This window comes from Daphnia magna, linkage group LG6 (genome assembly GCF_020631705.1).
Source record: "Daphnia magna isolate NIES linkage group LG6, ASM2063170v1.1, whole genome shotgun sequence".
Classification (NCBI taxonomy): domain Eukaryota; kingdom Metazoa; phylum Arthropoda; class Branchiopoda; order Diplostraca; family Daphniidae; genus Daphnia; species Daphnia magna.
The window spans coordinates 3,294,842-3,316,101 of record NC_059187.1 but is presented as its reverse complement, the minus strand read 5'-3'; the positions used below and the strand labels follow the sequence as shown (position 1 = coordinate 3,316,101).

At 36.1% G+C, this 21,260-nt stretch overlaps 1 long non-coding RNA gene across 4 annotated transcripts; it reads left to right on the top strand.

Moving 5' to 3' along the window:
• The first annotated feature begins 7,470 nt into the window (after positions 1 to 7,470).
• LOC123473969 lies at positions 7,471 to 8,430 on the top strand. 4 transcript variants are annotated; one of them, XR_006648539.1, is made up of 4 exons: positions 7,471 to 7,735; positions 7,790 to 7,942; positions 8,064 to 8,265; positions 8,370 to 8,430. It is a non-coding gene; the product is annotated as an uncharacterized LOC123473969 (long non-coding RNA). The 4 variants fall into 4 exon arrangements; XR_006648540.1 differs by lacking the exon at positions 8,370 to 8,430 and having other exon boundaries at positions 7,471 to 7,713; positions 8,064 to 8,363; XR_006648538.1 differs by lacking the exon at positions 8,370 to 8,430 and having other exon boundaries at positions 8,144 to 8,363.
• The last annotated feature ends 12,830 nt before the right edge of the window (positions 8,431 to 21,260 follow it).

Here is a 21,260-nt window from a genome sequence, read left to right as displayed (position 1 = left end):
AAACACCAGGGCAATGCAGAACATATTCGGAGCCATTAAAGAAGAACAATCACGAATCCTGATGACCTGCAACTCAGCCAGAGAGATGTGGATCAAACTAGAATCTGAGTATGAAGAAGCTGCCGCTGATAGCATACCATTATTGTGGACCAAGTTTTATGGGTGCACCTTTAGGCAAGGCCAGAGTGTCTCAAGTTTTTTGACAGAACTAGAGCAAATTGCATTTCGTCTGAAGAGCCTCAACATAGCCATTGATGACGAACAAATAATGGCAAAAGTCCTCATGTCACTACCTGCAGAATTCCGTGTCTTTGGCTTTGCTTGGGAAAGTACACCCGTCGCTGAGAAGACTCTAAAAAGGCTCACGACCCGTCTCATTACACTCGACAAGAGCATGAGAAATGATGAAGAAAAACGATCAACTCCTGATGCAGCATTTCTCAGTAAGAATAAAAACGGCGCTGAACCACATGATGAAGAATCAAGAGAACGTGCTCTACCTGCCCAGTTCGATCGTGGAAAACGAGGCCATCCTTCTCATCAACAGTCTGGCGCAACGAAGGAATGCTGGGAGTGCAAATCGACGACGCATGTCAGAGCTCAATGTCGTAAATACAAACGCCGGCGTGAAAAAGAGGAAGACGAAGCAGACCGAAAAAGAAAACGTTTTGATCGGAATGACAGAAGAGATAGTGATCATAGCAGAGACCAGAGAGACAAAGACAGACATCGCCGTGACGACAGCAGAGATGAAAAGGACTACCAAAAAGAACGAAAGGGGTACAGCTATACATCCTCGACGGATCGCGAAGTCAAAAAGCCGTCAACATGGTACGCTGACTCAGGTGCTACTCAGCACATGACGGACAATAGGGCACTTCTGACCAACTTTGTACCCACTGGACCAGAGAAATGGTCTGTCTCTGGTATAGGAGAATCAAGTCTCACTGTAGCAGGGCAAGGAGATGTTATTCTTACTGCTACAGTGAATGGTGAACATCTGCACGGAAAGATGAGAGGAGTCCTCTACGTCCCTGGATTAGGTATCAATCTTTACTCGATTGGTACGGCGACTGATGCAGGCCTCAAAGTAGTCTTTGACGACGACACTGTTTCTTTCTCTCAAGACGATGTCGTCATCATGGAAGGGAAGCGAGAAGGAAAGAAAACTTTATATCAACTCAACATCCAAGCAAAGGAGAATCACCATACTGTTGAAAGGGCACTCTCTGCTGCTCAAGTTGCCTCTCTCTCCTTATGGCATCAACGTTTTGGCCACCTCAACCACAAGACTGTCCTAAGGATGGCAACATTGGGGAGTGTCGCTGGACTCGCCCTTTTCAATGACAAGCTTCATCTCTCTACCCACTGCCGAGGATGTCTCCTGGGGAAAATGTCACGTACATCTTTCTTGTCTACCCGCACTAGAGGAACACACGTTGGAGATATAGTCCACTCTGATGTGTGTGGCCCCATCCAAATATGCACACCAAGCGGAGCAAGGTTTTTTGAATCATTGTGTAATTTTATCACAACAAATTTTGTTCATTTTTTTTCTGTTTTGCTTTTAAGGTTTTTTGTGACATTTAAGGATGATTTCTCGAGCTTTTGTGATATCCAACTGCTGAAACGAAAATCTGAGGTCCCTGAAGCATTCATGAAGTTCAATGCAAAGATGAAGGCTGAGACTGGACGAGAAACAAAGATCCTTCGCTCTGATGGAGGAGGTGAATATTGCAGCAAGGATTTTGAGAATTGGCTGGCCAAAGCTGGAATCACTCATCAAGTCACTCCGCCTTATACCCCTCAACTGAACGGAGTTGCCGAAAGAACAAATAGGACGGTGATCGAGTCAGCACGGAGCCAGATGTACGGGAAGAAAGTTCCCCTGGAACTCTGGGGATTGGCAGTCCTATGTGCAGCTTATGTTCAGAACAGGGTGATTTCTAGTACTGGGAAAATAACACCTTTTGAACTCTGGCATGGGAAGGAACCGGACGTGTCACACTTGAGGACATTTGGTTCACCAGCTTTTACGCATATACCGGATGAAAAACGAAGGAAACTTGACCCGAAGGCTACGGAAGGAATCATGGTGGGATATGGCGATTCATCCAAAGTGTACAAGATATGGGATCCGGTGACCAGAAAAATCATCACCAGCAGAGATGTTGTATTTGAAGAAAACCTCAACCATGAAAACTCTTCTGAGCTACAAGAGCGGGAATACTACTCACTTCTTCCATTGTCACCTGATGAACAGATGCCTGAGTCTCTGCTGGACGAACAGATTCCTACGGATCAATCTGATGTGAACATGGGGGCCGATGATGGAGCTTCCCAACCAAATGATCCCGTCATAGATGGACTAGGGGAGGCTGATTTAAACGAAACGAATGGAGAAACGGAGGATGAATTTTTCCATGGTTTTGAGCCAGTTGCTGATCCAGTAGGCCACCTCCGCCGGTCCCTGAGAACTGCAAGGCCATCAGAAAAATATCTTCTCTACCGTGGATATCATGCTACAGCACCTGGACATCGAACATCGACTGATCAGCCAGAAAAGAAAATTTATGGCAAACTAAACATCACTTTGAGTGCTGCCCTCTCATCACCGCAAGGACCTCTCTGGAAGACTGCCGTCGAAGACGAACTTAACTCACTTCATAAGAATGAGACGTGGGAACTCGTCCCACTGCCACCAGGACGCAAGCCTATCAAAAGCAAGTGGATTTTTGAGCTCAAGCCCGGCTATGATGGAGTTGCTGAGCGCTACAAGGCCCGGCTCGTGGCCCTTGGCTGCTCTCAGCGGGCTGGACTGGACTATAATGAAACATTCGGTTTGTTATTCGCTAATTAATTTTAATTTGTAATTTGTTTCATATTCGTTTCTTATTCATTAGCTCCGGTTGTCAGACTATCCACTCTTCGGATTATCCTAGCTCTAGTTGCCGTGTGTGATCTTAGCGTCATCCAACTAGATGTGAAGACGGCGTTCCTCTATGGACGTCTTGAGGAGGAAGTCTACATGTGCCAGCCGGAAGGCTATGTGGCCTACGGCCGTGAGGCTGATGTCTGCCGGTTGATAAAGAGTATCTACGGACTGAAACAGGCCCCCGAGTATGGAATATGGAGCTAAATGACGCTATAGTTACATATGGCCTCACTCGCTCTCAGCATGATCAGTGTCTTTACTTCCGTCTTCAAGGGGAGGAATGGATGGCGGCCCTGTTCTTCGTTGATGACGCTATTGTATGTGGAACCAATAACAAGGCACTGGACGACTTTGTGACATATCTCAAGAAAAAGTTCGAGCTGAGGACTCTTCCTGTAGGCCGATTCCTGGGTCTCACAATCAAACGAGACAGAAGCACACGCACGCTGAGTCTCTCCCAACCCGATTTTGTGGACGATCTTGTGGCAAGATTTAAAATGGAAAGCTGTCACCCAAATGTGATTCCTGCTGAGCCGGGTCTACATCTCAGTTCTGCTATGTCCCCTAAAAACAAAGAGGAAGAAGAAAAAATGAAGGAAGTTCCGTATCAGAGCGCAGTTGGAGCTCTTCTGTATCTCTCAACCACGACACGGCCTGATATTGCTTATGCTGTGAGCAAAGTAGCACGGTTCAATCAGAACCCAGGGCCTCAACACTGGATTGCTGTCAAACGCATTATTCGTTATCTTGCCGGAACCAAGGATTATGGGATAATCTTCTCCTCAACAAAAGAACAAGGAGCGCTGGGATTCACTGATGCTGACTATGGCGGAGATCATGACGACAGAAAGTCAACATCAGGATGCATCTTTCTCCTAAATGGTGGGCCTATCTCATGGTTCAGCCGCAAGCAGGAATGCACAGCCACCTCTACAACCGAGGCGGAATTTGTGGCCGGAAGTGAAGCGGCCAAAGAGGGAACTTGGATCAAGTCACTGCTGGAGGAGATCGGGCAAGGAAAACCTGGTCCCATCACATTATTCTGTGATAATCAAGGGGCAATTAAAGTAGCATACAACCAGGAAATGCATCGGAAAATGAAGCATATCGCCATCCGATATTGGTACATCAGAGAAGCCCAAACTAACGGAGTAATAAACACCAGCTATGTGAGCACCCAGGAACAACTAGCAGACACCTTCACGAAGCCCCTGCCTGCTCCACGTTTCAAATACCTTCGTGACAAGATTGGTGTTAGTGATGTAGGCGCTCTGTAAAGGCGGACACAGGGCGAGCCTTTGGATTTCGTGTTAAGTTTTTTTTGTGTGTTGTTGTCTTCTTTGATCATGTATGATGTAAGCTTATGGTCGCCAGGATTGTCGAACATAAGGATTTCCGACACAAGGATCGGTATCTTTTCCAGCATACTTTGTATTGATGTCATTGTATTGTCTTCATGTCCTGTGTTTCCTCAGTTTGAGGGGAGGTGTTGAATATGGTTGAATATAACAAGGCAACAAACTGGGAAGAGCGGCAACGCTGCACAGGGAGAGAAGGGGTAATCCAGAATTTTCTTGTACGTAGACAAGACGGTGTGGCGTATGGTACTCTTGAGAGTAATACACAGATTCCTTTTGCTACAGTTTACTCAAAGTGTGTTAGTTGATAACCAACAAGTATGATTTATTGGTCTAATCAAGTGATAGTTACCCTACTGACGAAAGTTGCATAGTTGTCATTGACATTATTCTAAAACTCTGTATCTCCAACCAGTCATACTTTCTAAAAACTTTTAGAGCTGACCTAATGTCTGAAGAACTTCTGAGATCCTTGTCTACAGAGAGAGCTAATGCAATCAAATTTCTAAACGCAAACATTACATTCCCACATTCCAAGCATTTTAACCAATGTTTCTTATTCTGATCATTTTGTAAGAAAAAAACTTGCAATATCATACCAGAAATACATTATACCAATTCCAGATCAGATTGTGGTTAGTAAATGGCCTCGCCATTCTTGAACTCAGAGCAGAAACACAGCCAGGTCGCTTGAAAAAGGTAAACGAAGAAGTAATTAGACTTCTGCCAACGCTAATACAAAATGATACGAACAATCCACAATGCAAGTGAAGGACAGCCTGCCCCAAACTAAACAAGCTGGCATCTGGTAGATGCAACGTGACAAATTTATCCTACCCTATTAAAACGCACTGTAAACTATGAATCCTTGAAATATTACCAATGTAACTAAAGGAAGCAAATCTATTCAAATATCCATCATGACAGTTTGAGCGATACTGAATTAACTACGTCTATACGTCACATACATGTACATTTTTTAAATGCCTAAGGATATTCTTTAGAAGAGATCGTTGCAATAGGATGTAATGAAATGCGGAGGTAGTACACGAATCAAGTGTCCAACAGCCAATCAGCCATGGGCTCTCATATTTTCGTTTCCCAAACTCTAATCTTATTCCGGGAAGAGAAGAACACCCCCCCCCTCCCAAAAAACAGGTGACAATGACATGGCACATAAAAAGGTAGCGAGATTTGCTGGAAATTTAAGTTGGTAATGTTAGAAAGATTTATCTTTTACCTTACTCTTTCCTTCGAGTAAATTCAATTCTACTGTTCAAGTGATATGACGTTACATTGAAAGATACAATGTAACGTCTTACATACTTTCTAAGCCAAAATCCGTTGTTACCTTTCGCTCACCTATTTTGCATGTCAAAATTTTGCATTGCTCGAGACAATTTCCTTGGTCGGTCCAAAATCCCTGGGATTCATCATGCGTATGTTGTGATGGTAATAGAACACACCTTTCAAAACATAATCTTTAGTACAGAAAAAACGAAGAACAAGGCAAGAATGTTTCAAAAATGCAGGATTGGCCAAGTCAGCCACTTAAACAAATCTTAACGGTTTTCCCTAACTTACATCACACTATGGCCATTCTACTTTACTTTACTGTGTTAGCGATGATTACTTTTTCCGGGTATTGCCGAATGAAAATTTCTGTTAGTAAACCGTTTGCCGGGTTACAGGAAACGACCCGTATGACTACGAAATGGTAAATTACTCAAATTACATGAAAAAAGTCGGACAAGTATACAAGTTAACGCTATAACTTACGGTAGATTTTAGTAGTAAGCTGGTCACGGGTAACCCATGGGTAGACGGGGTCGAGCCCTGCAAACGGTTAAGTTTTTCAGCGTAAAATATTGTTCTACTCTGAGATCCAGAAGAACTCTAATAACCCATGGATGATTGATGATCTTGTAACCCGGCTTAAGATATTGGTAGAAAACTTACATCCTTTCAGTAGTCAATCGATTAGCGGTTTTTCGTGAAGATGCCTATGGCAGAATAACAACCACGGATCCAAAACTAGTAATCCTAAATGCACATTAAAAAACGAAACCATGCCAGCATCTTAAGAAAAGCAAAATAATAATAATAATTGTTTATGAAAAAAATAAAAAATAAATAAACAAATAAATAAAATTTGAAAAATAAAAGCGAAAAAAAACAAAAAAACTATGAAAATTAAATTAAATATATAAATCTGATCAGTGTACCATGATCAACTGGTAATAAATGAATTTAACTCTACAAATTTACTCCTGGAGGCAATTAGGAAACCATTCATTTGATAAAATATGAACATTTCCCATCTGGAAGCACTACTCTAATATGTACGAAAGAATTAATTAAGGATTGATACAATTTGGATTGGCAAGGGGAATATGCTTTCCTTACTAACACTGACAACTGCTTTTACATGTAATTTACAATTATTAAAATTAAATGTGAGCACAATAAAAAAAATTCTTCTAATAGTTTCCCGATAGGGATTCTATCAAAACTCGCATTTCCCAACCCCCTGATACAGGCACCCTTACCTTTCTACAACGACCGGTGGATCGACCGACACTTTTTCTGAGACTTTACCCCAGAGATGGCGCTGATGGCGCGGCGATTTCAGGGGTGTCCGCACTAATCTTTCGTTCGTTTTTTTTTTTTTAGATGCTGTGCCGCTGAGATTGGTCTCCATTTGTAGAGGAAATAACGCAGCAGCTCCCGGTCGAGTCCCCGTTTTTATCGGCTGAACGACGAAGGAGTGTGGAGCAGTTTAGTCAGCCAACTCGAGTCGATTTCAGGGTCTCGTACGTATCCTTTATACGTTTTCTTATTTTAGATGCTGCGTCGCAAAACTTGACGTCGTGTTGTAGAGGAGATAACGCGGAGATTAACGAAGGGGTCCTGTCAATTATCGGCTCAACAATAAAGGAATGCGGAGCAATCTAAGAGCGACTCGACATTTCTGGAGATTTTTTTTCAGAGAGATGGCGCGTCGGTCATGAAGATAGGGAAAAATCAGGCCGCGAAGCTATTTTTCAAGGCGAGGCTTTGTGCGTCGCCCGGCAACGGACAGGTTTTTTCACAGGCCGTGTGAGCTCCATTGTTTCGATCATGGTCGTCTACATAAAAAGGGGCAACTACGGAACGCCGTTTGATCCACTTTTTAATAGTTGTCCGTTTATTTAGCAAATAAATAAACAACTTGTACTGCCATGTAGCGATTTCGATAGACGACGCCTTCAAGGGAGGAGGAGTCTACAACATATTGAATTTATCGATCGATTGTTAGGCCGATTTCGATCAGCATTGTATAGTTAATGAATGACAACTTGACGAGATCTTGACACGCACGTTGGAAGTGTACGCGTGTTTGCACCTCGATGAGCGTTGCACAATAACAAAGCTCCGTTGGTGAGCGTATTGATAAATAAAGGTATTTAAGGCATTATCCAATTAGTCATGCCATAATGTCTCACTTTGTTGGCAGCTAGGTGAAGTCCTTGAGTGCCTCAAGGACTTTGTTTTGTTTTAGCAGTACTTTTTCCTTCAACAATTAATCTTGCATCTCCAACCGTGGAATGAGTTACATGTGACTCGAGACAAACCAACAGTGCAATTGCAACAATATAATTAGTCAGCGGTAAACAACACATTCTATCTGAAAATAGTTTAGACTTTTTGAGCGTATCTTTTGTTTATCACATGTTGCATTTTAATTACTGTTATTTTTAAATTTATATCCATGGTTTTTCTTCGACTAGATATAAATTTGCCATATCTTCATGCCAACCACAAGGATTCTGCTTTTGCACACACCTTCATTATTAATGTGTTTCTTCAGGTATGGTCACTATCAGCAGCTTTACACACAGTGTGCATCGTGAATACATCAATCCCAGAGAAAACATTCCAATGGAAAATATTGAGAATTTCTGCCCTTCTATCCTGAACTAAACAATGCTGGTTTGTATAAATAGGCATAAAAAAACCTATCAACAGTATTTTTAGTTTGCAGTTTGCTTTAACATACAACTCTATGGCATGCTGATATTGTCGCGGGTGAAAAGGGAGATTGGTTATCTCTTCACAGAGATGAGTCATCCGCTCCTTGGACAACGCTGCGATCGTGGTGAAGAAATTATCGGGAGAAGTCCGCTCTAAGAAAGATACGCAGATATGCAGTCCGGAAGGGGAGTAATTCGCGCGACGGTATAAAACGCTGCCCCGAATCTGCGTTAGATGAGTCTCCATCGGGTGAGCTCCCGGAGCTGGGCTCCGTAAGAGGAGTTCCCTGGTTTCCCAAGAGGTCTTCAGACGCTTTTCCAACTTTTGGTAATGGTTATCCCTTTTGTTTGAGTTAAACCATTGTTTAGAATTGATGTCATCACTTGTTGTATTCGTTTGTTCTTGTCCAAATACAACTCGTGTGACAATATTAGCTAAATTTTTATTATTTATAGTATTAGACGGTAAAAAAAATTCTTCTCTCGGAAGTTTATGACTTTGGACTTGCTTGAGATGACCCTTGAGCCAAGAAGCTTTTCCTGCTTTGTGTGGACAGGAATATTAGAGGCATTGATGTCTGAAACCAACAAGTGTCTTGCAAAGAAAGTAAAAAGAAACATTGATGTTGGTCATCCTCTGAGTGATGCTGAAGCCTGGTAAGAAGAAAGAAGAGTATGAGTATTAGTGAGTGGTAAAATACATGATTTAGATTCAGAATTGAATGAAAATCACGGAAATCCGGTTTATTTTTCTATTGGTCTTATAGTTTTTCATTTACATTTAAAAAACCATGAATGAAGTTGGTGCGCTAACAGAACTGTTTTCGTTAATTTTTTTAACGGCTAGTCTAAAGAGAAAACCAATCACTAAATCGATATCAGCGTTCAATTTCGATTATACCGTCTGATTTTTGGAGAATTTCAAGAGATGTCATTTTTGGCCAATTTTGACAAAAGTGGGAAGGCTATACCCTTCCCACTTTTTCATTTTTGGCCAAATTTCAAATTTGGCTTAAAATACATGATTTAGATTCAGAATTGAATGAAAATCACGGAAATCAGGTTTATTTTTCTATTGGTCTTATAGTTTTTCATTTACATGTTAAAAACCATAAATGAAGTTGGTGCGCTAACAGAACTGTTTTCGTTAATTTTTTAAACGGCTAGTCTAAAGAGAAAACCAATGACTAAATCGAAATCAGCGTTCAATTTCGATTATTCCGTGTGATTTTTGGAGAATTTCAAGAGATGTCGTTTTTGGTAGATTTTGACAAAAGTGGGAAGGGTATACCCTTCCCACTTTTTCATTTTTGGCCAAATTTCAAATTTTGCTTAAAATTCATGAATTCGAATCAAAATTGAATGAAAATCACGAAAATCAGGTTTATTTTCCTATTGGTATTATAGTTTTTGATTTAATCCTTAAAAACCCTAAATTAAGTTGTTGCGCTAACAGTACTGTTTCGTTAATTTTTGAAACGGCTGGTTTAACGAGAAAACCAATAACTAAATCGAAATCAGCGTTCAATTTCGATTATTCCGTGTGATTTTTGGAGAATTTCAAGAGATGTCGTTTTTGGTAGATTTTGACAAAAGTGGGAAGGCTATACCCTTCCCACTTTTTCATTTTTGGCCAAATTTCAAATTTTGCCTAAAATACATGAATTCGAATCAAAATTGAATGAAAATCACGAAAATCAGGTTTATTTTCCTATTGGTCTTATAGTTTTTGATTTAATCCTTAAAAACCCTAAATTAAGTTGTTGCGCTAACAGCACTGTTTCGTTAATTTTTGAAACGGCTGGTTTAACGAGAAAACCAATTACTAAATCGAAATCAGCGTTCAATTTCGATTATTCCGTGTGATTTTTGGAGAATTTCAAGAGAGGTCGTTTTTGGTAGATTTTGACAAAAGTGGGAAGGCTATACCCTTCCCACTTTTTCATTTTTGGCCAAATTTCAGATTTTGCTTAAAATACATGAATTCGAATCAAAATTGAATGAAAATCACGAAAATCAGGCTTATTTTCCTATTGGTCTTATAGTTTTTGATTTAATCCTTAAAAACCCTAAATTAAGTTGTTGCGCTAACAGCACTGTTTCGTTAATTTTTGAAACGGCTGGTTTAACGAGAAAACCAATAACTAAATCGAAATCAGCGTTCAATTTCGATTATTCCGTGTGATTTTTGGAGAATTTCAAGAGATGTCGTTTTTGGTAGATTTTGACAAAATTGGGAAGGCTATACCCTTCCCACTTTTTTCATTTTTGGCCAAATTTCAAATTTTGCTCAAAATACATGAATTCGAATCAAAATTGAATGAAAATCACGAAAATCAGGCTTATTTTCCTATTGGTCTTATAGTTTTTGATTTAATCCTTTAAAACCCTAAATTAAGTTGTTGCGCTAACAGCACTGTTTCGTTAATTTTTGAAACGGCTGGTTTAACGAGAAAACCAATTACTAAATCGAAATCAGCGTTCAATTTCGATTATTCCGTGTGATTTTTGGAGAATTTCAAGAGATGTCGTTTTTGGTAGATTTTGACAAAAGTGGGAAGGCACCCTTCCCACTTTTTCATTTTTGGCCAAATTTCAAATTTGGCTTAAAATACATGATTTAGATTCAGAATTGAATGAAAATGACGGAAATCCGGTTTATTTTTCTATTAGTCTTATAATTTTTCATTTAAATTTTAAAAACCATAAATGAAGTTGGTGCGCTAACAGAACTGTTTTCGTTAATTTTTTTAACGGCTAGTCTAAAGAGAAAACCAATGACTAAATCAAAATCAGCGTTCAATTTCGATTATACCGTCTGATTTTTGGAGAATTTCAAGAGATGTCGTTTTTGGTAGATTTTGACAAAAGTGGGAAGGCTATACCCTTCCCACTTTTTCATTTTTGGCCAAATTTCAAATTTTGCTTAAAATACATAACTTCGAATCAAAATTGAATGAAAATCACGAAAATCAGGTTTATTTTCCTATTGGTCTTATAGTTTTTGATTTAATCCTTAAAAACCCTAAATTAAGTTGTTGCGCTAACAGCACTGTTTCGTTAATTTTTGAAACGGCTGGTTTAACGAGAAAACCAATTACTAAATCGAAATCAGCGTTCAATTTCGATTATTCCGTGTGATTTTTGGAGAATTTCAAGAGATTTTGTTTTTGGTAGATTTTGACAAAAGTGGGAAGGCTATACCCTTCCCACTTTTTCATTTTTGGCCAAATTTCAAATTTTGCTTAAAATACATGAATTCGAATCAAAATTGAATGAAAATCACGAAAATCAGGTTTATTTTCCTATTGGTCTTATAGTTTTTGATTTAATCCTTAAAAACCCTAAATTAAGTTGTTGCGCTAACAGCACTGTTTCGTTAATTTTTGAAACGGCTGGTTTAACGAGAAAACCAAAAACTAAATCGAAATCAGCGTTCAATTTTGATTATTCCGTGTGATTTTTGGAGAATTTCAAGAGATGTCGTTTTTGGTAGATTTTGACAAAAGTGGGAAGGCTATACCCTTCCCACTTTTTCATTTTTGGCCAAATTTCAAATTTTGCTTAAAATACATGAATTCGAATCAAAATTGAATGAAAATCACGAAAATCAGGCTTATTTTCCTATTGGTCTTATAGTTTTTGATTTAATCCTTAAAAACCCTAAATTAAGTTGTTGCGCTAACAGCACTGTTTCGTTAATTTTTGAAACGGCTGATTTAACGAGAAAACCAATTACTAAATCGAAATCAGCGTTCAATTTCGATTATTCCGTGTGTTTTTTGGAGAATTTCAAGAGATGTCGTTTTTGGTAGATTTTGACAAAAGATGGAAGGCTTTACCCTTCCCACTTTTTCATTTTTGGCCAAATTTCAAATTTTGCTTAAAATACATGAATTCGAATCAAAATTGAATGAAAATCACGAAAATCAGGCTTATTTTCCTATTGGTCTTATAGTTTTTGATTTAATCCTTAAAAACCCTAAATTAAGTGGTTGCGCTAACAGCACTGTTTCGTTAATTTTTGAAACGGCTGGTTTAACGAGAAAACCAATTACTAAATCGAAATCAGCGTTCAATTTCGATTATTCCGTGTGATTTTTGGAGAATTTCAAGAGATGTCGTTTTTGGTAGATTTTGACAAAAGTGGGAAGGCTATACCCTTCCCACTTTTTCATTTTTGGCCAAATTTCAAATTTTGCTTAAAATACATGAATTCGAATCAAAATTGAATGAAAATCACGAAAATCAGGCTTATTTTCCTATTGGTCCTATAGTTTTTGATTTAATCCTTAAAAACCCTAAATTAAGTTGTTGCGCTAACAGCACTGTTTCGTTAATTTTTAAAACGGCTGGTTTAACGAGAAAACCAATTACTAAATCGAAATCAGCGTTCAATTTCGATTATTCCGTGTGATTTTTGGAGAATTTCAAGAGATGTCGTTTTTGGTAGATTTTGACAAAAGTGGGAAGGCACCCTTCCCACTTTTTCATTTTTGGCCAAATTTCAAATTTGGCTTAAAATACATGATTTAGATTCAGAATTGAATGAAAATCACGGAAATCCGGTTTATTTTTCTATTAGTCTTATAATTTTTCATTTACATTTTAAAAACCATAAATGAAGTTGGTGCGCTAACAGAACTGTTTTCGTTAATTTTTTTAACGGCTAGTCTAAAGAGAAAACCAATGACTAAATCAAAATCAGCGTTCAATTTCGATTATACCGTTTGATTTTTTGGAGAATTTCAAGAGATGTCGTTTTTGGTAGATTTTGACAAAAGTGGGAAGGCTATACCCTTCCCACTTTTTCATTTTTGGCCAAATTTCAAATTTTGCTTAAAATACATAAATTCGAATCAAAATTGAATGAAAATCACGAAAATCAGGTTTATTTTCCTATTGGTCTTATAGTTTTTGATTTAATCCTTAAAAACCCTAAATTAAGTTGTTGCGCTAACAGCACTGTTTCGTTAATTTTTGAAACGGCTGGTTTAACGAGAAAACCAATTACTAAATCGAAATCAGCGTTCAATTTCGATTATTCCGTGTGATTTTTGGAGAATTTCAAGAGATTTTGTTTTTGGTAGATTTTGACAAAAGTGGGAAGGCTATACCCTTCCCACTTTTTCATTTTTGGCCAAATTTCAAATTTTGCTTAAAATACATGAATTCGAATCAAAATTGAATGAAAATCACGAAAATCAGGTTTATTTTCCTATTGGTCTCATAGTTTTTGATTTAATCCTTAAAAACCCTAAATTAAGTTGTTGCGCTAACAGCACTGTTTCGTTAATTTTTGAAACGGCTGGTTTAACGAGAAAACCAATTACTAAATCGAAATCAGCGTTCAATTTCGATTATTCCGTGTGATTTTTGGAGAATTTCAAGAGATGTCGTTTTTGGTAGATTTTGACAAAAGTGGGAAGGCTATACCCTTCCCACTTTTTCATTTTTGGCCAAATTTCAAATTTTGCTTAAAATACATGAATTCGAATCAAAATTGAATGAAAATCACGAAAATCAGGCTTATTTTCCTATTGGTCTTATAGTTTTTGATTTAATCCTTAAAAACCCTAAATTAAGTTGTTGCGCTAACAGCACTGTTTCGTTAATTTTTGAAACGGCTGATTTAACGAGAAAACCAATTACTAAATCGAAATCAGCGTTCAATTTCGATTATTCCGTGTGTTTTTTGGAGAATTTCAAGAGATGTCGTTTTTGGTAGATTTTGACAAAAGATGGAAGGCTTTACCCTTCCCACTTTTTCATTTTTGGCCAAATTTCAAATTTTGCTTAAAATACATGAATTCGAATCAAAATTGAATGAAAATCACGAAAATCAGGTTTATTTTCCTATTGGTCTTATAGTTTTTGATTTAATCCTTAAGAACCCTAAATTAAGTTGTTGCGCTAACAGCACTGTTTCGTTAATTTTTAAAACGGCTGGTTTAACGAGAAAACCAATCACTAAATCGAAATCAGCGTTCAATTTCGATTATTCCGTGTGATTTTTGGAGAATTTCAAGAGATGTCGTTTTTGGTAGATTTTGACAAAAGTGGGAAGGCTATACCCTTCCCACTTTTTCATTTTTGGCCAAATTTCAAATTTTTATTTAAAATACATGAATTCGAATCAAAATTGAATGAAAATCACGAAAATCAGGCTTATTTTCCTATTGGTCTTATAGTTTTTGATTTAATCCTTAAAAACCCTAAATTAAGTTGTTGCGCTAACAGCACTGTTTCGTTAATTTTTGAAACGGCTGGTTTAACGAGAAAACCAATTACTAAATCGAAATCAGCGTTCAATTTCGATTATTCCGTGTGATTTTTGGAGAATTTCAAGAGATGTCGTTTTTGGTAGATTTTGACAAAAGTGGGAAGGCTATACCCTTCCCACTTTTTCATTTTTGGCCAAATTTCAAATTTTGCTTAAAATACATGAATTCGAATCAAAATTGAATGAAAATCACGAAAATCAGGTTTATTTTCCTATTGGTCTTATAGTTTTTGATTTATTCCTTAAAAACCCTAAATTAAGTTGTTGCGCTAACAGCACTGTTTCGTTAATTTTTGAAACGGCTGGTTTAACGAGAAAACCAATAACTAAATCGAAATCAGCGTTCAATTTCGATTATTCCGTGTGATTTTTGGAGAATTTCAAGAGATGTCGTTTTTGGTAGATTTTGACAAAAGTGGGAAGGCTATACCCTTCCCACTTTTTCATTTTTTGCCAAATTTCAAATTTTGCTTAAAATACATGAATTCGAATCAAAATTGAATGAAAATCACGAAAATCAGGTTTATTTTCCTATTGGTCTCATAGTTTTTGATTTAATCCTTAAAAACCCTAAATTAAGTTGTTGCGCTAACAGCACTGTTTCGTTAATTTTTGAAACGGCTGGTTTAACGAGAAAACCAATTACTAAATCGAAATCAGCGTTCAATTTCGATTATTCCGTGTGATTTTTGGAGAATTTCAAGAGATGTCGTTTTTGGTAGATTTTGACAAAAGTGGGAAGGCTATACCCTTCCCACTTTTTCATTTTTGGCCAAATTTCAAATTTTGCTTAAAATACATGAATTCGAATCAAAATTGAATGAAAATCACGAAAATCAGGCTTATTTTCCTATTGGTCTTATAGTTTTTGATTTAATCCTTAAAAACCCTAAATTAAGTTGTTGCGCTAACAGCACTGTTTCGTTAATTTTTGAAACGGCTGGTTTAACGAGAAAACCAATAACTAAATCGAAATCAGCGTTCAATTTCGATTATTCAGTGTGATTTTTGGAGAATTTCAAGAGATGTCGTTTTTGGTAGATTTTGACAAAAGTGGGAAGGCTATACCCTTCCCACTTTTTCATTTTTGGCCAAATTTCAAATTTTGCTTAAAATACATGAATTCGAATCAAAATTGAATGAAAATCACGAAAATCAGGTTTATTTTCCTATTGGTCTTATAGTTTTTGATTTAATCCTTAAAAACCCTAAATTAAGTTGTTGCGCTAACAGCACTGTTTCGTTAATTTTTGAAACGGCTGGTTTAACGAGAAAACCAATAACTAAATCGAAATCAGCGTTCAATTTCGATTATTCAGTGTGATTTTTGGAGAATTTCAAGAGATGTCGTTTTTGGTAGATTTTGACAAAAGTGGGAAGGCTATACCCTTCCCACTTTTTCATTTTTGGCCAAATTTCAAATTTTGCTTAAAATACAGGAATTCGAATCAAAATTGAATGAAAATAACGAAAATCAGGTTTATTTTCCTATTGGTCTTATAGTTTTTGATTTAATCCTTAAAAACCCTAAATTAAGTTGTTGCGCTAACAGCACTGTTTCGTTAATTTTTGAAACGGCTGGTTTAACGAGAAAACCAATAACTAAATCGAAATCAGCGTTCAATTTCGATTATTCAGTGTGATTTTTGGAGAATTTCAAGAGATGTCGTTTTTGGTAGATTTTGACAAAAGTGGGAAAGCTATACCATTCCCACTTTTTCATTTTTTGGCCAAATTTCAAATTTTGCTTAAAATACATGAATTCGAATCAAAATTGAATGAAAATCACGAAAATCAGGTTTATTTTCCTATTGGTCTTATAGTTTTTGATTTAATTCTAAAAACCCTAAATTAAGTTGTTGCGCTAACAGCACTGTTTCGTTAATTTTTGAAACGGCTGGTTTAACGAGAAAACCAATAACTAAATCGAAATCAGCGTTCAATTTCGATTATTCCGTGTGATTTTTGGAGAATTTCAAGAGATGTCGTTTTTGGTAGATTTTGACAAAAGTGGGAAGGCTATACCCTTCCCACTTTTTCATTTTTTGCCAAATTTCAAATTTTGCTTAAAATACATGAATTCGAATCAAAATTGAATGAAAATCACGAAAATCAGGTTTATTTTCCTATTGGTCTTATAGTTTTTGATTTAATCCTTAAAAACCCTAAATTAAGTTGTTGCGCTAACAGCACTGTTTCGTTAATTTTTGAAACGGCTGGTTTAACGAGAAAACCAATTACTAAATCGAAATCAGCGTTCAATTTCGATTATTCCGTGTGATTTTTGGAGAATTTCAAGAGATGTCGTTTTTGGTAGATTTTGACAAAAGTGGGAAGGCTATATACCCTTCCCACTTTTTCATTTTTGGCCAAATTTCAAATTTTGCTTAAAATACATGAATTCGAATCAAAATTGAATGAAAATCACGAAAATCAGGCTTATTTTCCTATTGGTCTTATAGTTTTTGATTTAATCCTTAAAAACCCTAAATTAAGTTGTTGCGCCAACAGCACTGTTTCGTTAATTTTTGAAACGGCTGGTTTAACGAGAAAACCAATAACTAAATCGAAATCAGCGTTCAATTTCGATTATTCAGTGTGATTTTTGGAGAATTTCAAGAGATGTCGTTTTTGGTAGATTTTGACAAAAGTGGGAAGTCCCACTTTTTCGTTTTTGGCCAAATTTCAAATTTTGCTTAAAATACATGAATTCGAATCAAAATTGAATGAAAATCACGAAAATCAGGTTTATTTTCCTATTGGTCTTATAGTTTTTGATTTAATCCTTAAAAACCCTAAATTAAGTTGTTGCGCTAACAGCACTGTTTCGTTAATTTTTGAAACGGCTGGTTTAACGAGAAAACCAATAACTAAATCGAAATCAGCGTTCAATTTCGATTATTCCGTGTGATTTTTGGAGAATTTCAAGAGATGTCGTTTTTGGTAGATTTTGACAAAAATGGGAAGGCTATACCCTTCCCACTTTTTCATTTTTGGCCAAATTTCAAATTTTGCTTAAAATACATGAATTCGAATCAAAATTGAATGAAAATAACGAAAATCAGGTTTATTTTCCTATTGGTCTTATAGTTTTTGATTTAATCCTTAAAAACCCTAAATTAAGTTGTTGCGCTAACAGCACTGTTTCGTTAATTTTTGAAACGGCTGGTTTAACGAGAAAACCAATAACTAAATCGAAATCAGCGTTCAATTTCGATTATTCAGTGTGATTTTTGGAGAATTTCAAGAGATGTCGTTTTTGGTAGATTTTGACAAAAGTGGGAAGGCTATACCCTTCCCACTTTTTCATTTTTTGGCCAAATTTCAAATTTTGCTTAAAATACATGAATTCGAATCAAAATTGAATGAAAATCACGAAAATCAGGTTTATTTTCCTATTGGTCTTATAGTTTTTGATTTAATCCTTAAAAACCCTAAATTAAGTTGTTGCGCTAACAGCACTGTTTCGTTAATTTTTGAAACGGCTGGTTTAACGAGAAAACCAATAACTAAATCGAAATCAGCGTTCAATTTCGATTATTCCGTGTGATTTTTGGAGAATTTCAAGAGATGTCGTTTTTGGTAGATTTTGACAAAAGTGGGAAGGCTATACCCTTCCCACTTTTTCATTTTTGGCCAAATTTCAAATTTTGCTTAAAATACATGAATTCGAATCAAAATTGAATGAAAATAACGAAAATCAGGTTTATTTTCCTATTGGTCTTATAGTTTTTGATTTAATCCTTAAAAACCCTAAATTAAGTTGTTGCGCTAACAGCACTGTTTCGTTAATTTTTGAAACGGCTGGTTTAACGAGAAAACCAATAACTAAATCGAAATCAGCGTTCAATTTCGATTATTCAGTGTGATTTTTGGAGAATTTCAAGAGAGGTCGTTTTTGGTAGATTTTGACAAAAGTGGGAAGGCTATACCCTTCCCACTTTTTCATTTTTTGGCCAAATTTCAAATTTTGCTTAAAATACATGAATTCGAATCAAAATTGAATGAAAATCACGAAAATCAGGTTTATTTTCCTATTGGTCTTATAGTTTTTGATTTAATCCTTAAAAACCCTAAATTAAGTTGTTGCGCTAACAGCACTGTTTCGTTAATTTTTGAAACGGCTGGTTTAACGAGAAAACCAATAACTAAATCGAAATCAGCGTTCAATTTCGATTATTCCGTGTGATTTTTGGAGAATTTCAAGAGATGTCGTTTTTGGTAGATTTTGACAAAAGTGGGAAGGCTATACCCTTCCCACTTTTTCATTTTTGGTCAAATTTCAAATTTTGCTTAAAATACATGAATTCGAATCAAAATTGAATGAAAATCACGAAAATCAGGCTTATTTTCCTATTGGTCTTATAGTTTTTGATTTAATCCTTAAAAACCCTAAATTAAGTTGTTGCGCTAACAGCACTGTTTCGTTAATTTTTGAAACGGCTGGTTTAACGAGAAAACCAATAACTAAATCGAAATCAGCGTTCAATTTCGATTATTCCGTTCGATTTTTGGAGAATTTCAAGAGATGTCGTTTTTGATAGATTTTGACAAAAGTGGGAAGGCTATACCCTTCCCACTTTTTCATTTTTGGCCAAATTTCAAATTTTGCTTAAAATACATGAATTCGAATCAAAATTGAATGAAAATCACGAAAATCAGGCTTATTTTCCTATTGGTCTTATAGTTTTTGATTTAATCCTTAAAAACCCTAAATTAAGTTGTTGCGCCAACAGCACTGTTTCGTTAATTTTTGAAACGGCTGGTTTAACGAGAAAACCAATAACTAAATCGAAATCAGCGTTCAATTTCGATTATTCAGTGTGATTTTTGGAGAATTTCAAGAGATGTCGTTTTTGGTAGATTTTGACAAAAGTGGGAAGGCCCACTTTTTCGTTTTTGGCCAAATTTCAAATTTTGCTTAAAATACATGAATTCGAATCAAAATTGAATGAAAATCACGAAAATCAGGTTTATTTTCCTATTGGTCTTATAGTTTTTGATTTAATCCTTAAAAACCCTAAATTAAGTTGTTGCGCTAACAGCACTGTTTCGTTAATTTTTGAAACGGCTGGTTTAACGAGAAAACCAATAACTAAATCGAAATCAGCGTTCAATTTCGATTATTCCGTGTGATTTTTGGAGAATTTCAAGAGATGTCGTTTTTGGTAGATTTTGACAAAAATGGGAAGGCTATACCCTTCCCACTTTTTCATTTTTGGCCAAATTTCAAATTTTGCTTAAAATACATGAATTCGAATCAAAATTGAATGAAAATAACGAAAATCAGGTTTATTTTCCTATTGGTCTTATAGTTTTTGATTTAATCCTTAAAAACCCTAAATTAAGTTGTTGCGCTAACAGCACTGTTTCGTTAATTTTTGAAACGGCTGGTTTAACGAGAAAACCAATAACTAAATCGAAATCAGCGTTCAATTTCGATTATTCAGTGTGATTTTTGGAGAATTTCAAGAGATGTCGTTTTTGGTAGATTTTGACAAAAGTGGGAAGGCTATACCCTTCCCACTTTTTCATTTTTTGGCCAAATTTCAAATTTTGCTTAAAATACATGAATTCGAATCAAAATTGAATGAAAATCACGAAAATCAGGTTTATTTTCCTATTGGTCTTATAGTTTTTGATTTAATCCTTAAAAACCCTAAATTAAGTTGTTGCGCTAACAGCACTGTTTCGTTAATTTTTGAAACGGCTGGTTTAACGAGAAAACCAATAACTAAATCGAAATCAGCGTTCAATTTCGATTATTCAGTGTGATTTTTGGAGAATTTCAAGAGATGTCGTTTTTGGTAGATTTTGACAAAAGTGGGAAGGCCCACTTTTTCGTTTTTGGCCAAATTTCAAATTTTGCTTAAAATACATGAATTCGAATCAAAATTGAATGAAAATCACGAAAATCAGGTTTATTTTCCTATTGGTCTTATAGTTTTTGATTTAATCCTTAAAAACCCTAAATTAAGTTGTTGCGCTAACAGCACTGTTTCGTTAATTTTTGAAACGGCTGGTTTAACGAGAAAACCAATAACTAAATCGAAATCAGCGTTCAATTTCGATTATTCAGTGTGATTTTTGGAGAATTTCAAGAGATGTCGTTTTTGGTAGATTTTGACAAAAGTGGGAAGGCTATACCCTTCCCACTTTTTCATTTTTGGCCAAATTTCAAATTTTGCTTAAAATACAGGAATTCGAATCAAAATTGAATGAAAATAACGAAAATCAGGTTTATTTTCCTATTGGTCTTATAGTTTTTGATTTAATCCTTAAAAACCCTAAATTAAGTTGTTGCGCTAACAGCACTGTTTCGTTAATTTTTGAAACGGCTGGTTTAACGAGAAAACCAATAACTAAATCGAAATCAGCGTTCAATTTCGATTATTCCGTGTGATTTTTGGAGAATTTCAAGAGATGTCGTTTTTGGTAGATTTTGACAAAAGTGGGAAGGCTATACCCTTCCCACTTTTTCATTTTTGGCCAAATTTCAAATTTTGCTTAAAATACATGAATTCGAATCAAAATTGAATGAAAATCACGAAAATCAGGTTTATTTTCCTATTGGTCTTATAGTTTTTGATTTAATTCTTAAAAACCCTAAATTAAGTTGTTGCGCTAACAGCACTGTTTCGTTAATTTTTGAAACGGCTGGTTTAACGAGA